Genomic DNA, 259 nt, shown 5'->3' with positions numbered 1-259 from the left:
GAGAGAGGGATGGGTGGAGGGAGCTTGTGGCAGGGCTGAATGTTTCCACTTTGATCAATTTTACACTCTTGGCTTATTTATTTTTTTCTCATCATAGACAGAACTTCGTAATGTCAGTTTTGAAAAAATAACATGCCAGAAGAGTTTAGGAAGTCATATAAGTATTGCAGCCTCGGTGTTAACAATGGGTGGAACAGCACTTCTAAGTTAAAGTCTTTAAGATTTTCATTTAAGTAAATGTCTGTTATTTCACCATCTA

This window comes from Stegastes partitus, unplaced genomic scaffold (assembly GCF_000690725.1).
Source record: "Stegastes partitus isolate 25-593 unplaced genomic scaffold, Stegastes_partitus-1.0.2 Scaffold2043, whole genome shotgun sequence".
NCBI lineage: Eukaryota > Metazoa > Chordata > Actinopteri > Pomacentridae > Stegastes > Stegastes partitus.
The sequence above is the reverse complement of the archived record's forward strand: the minus strand, read 5'-3'. Positions refer to the sequence as shown.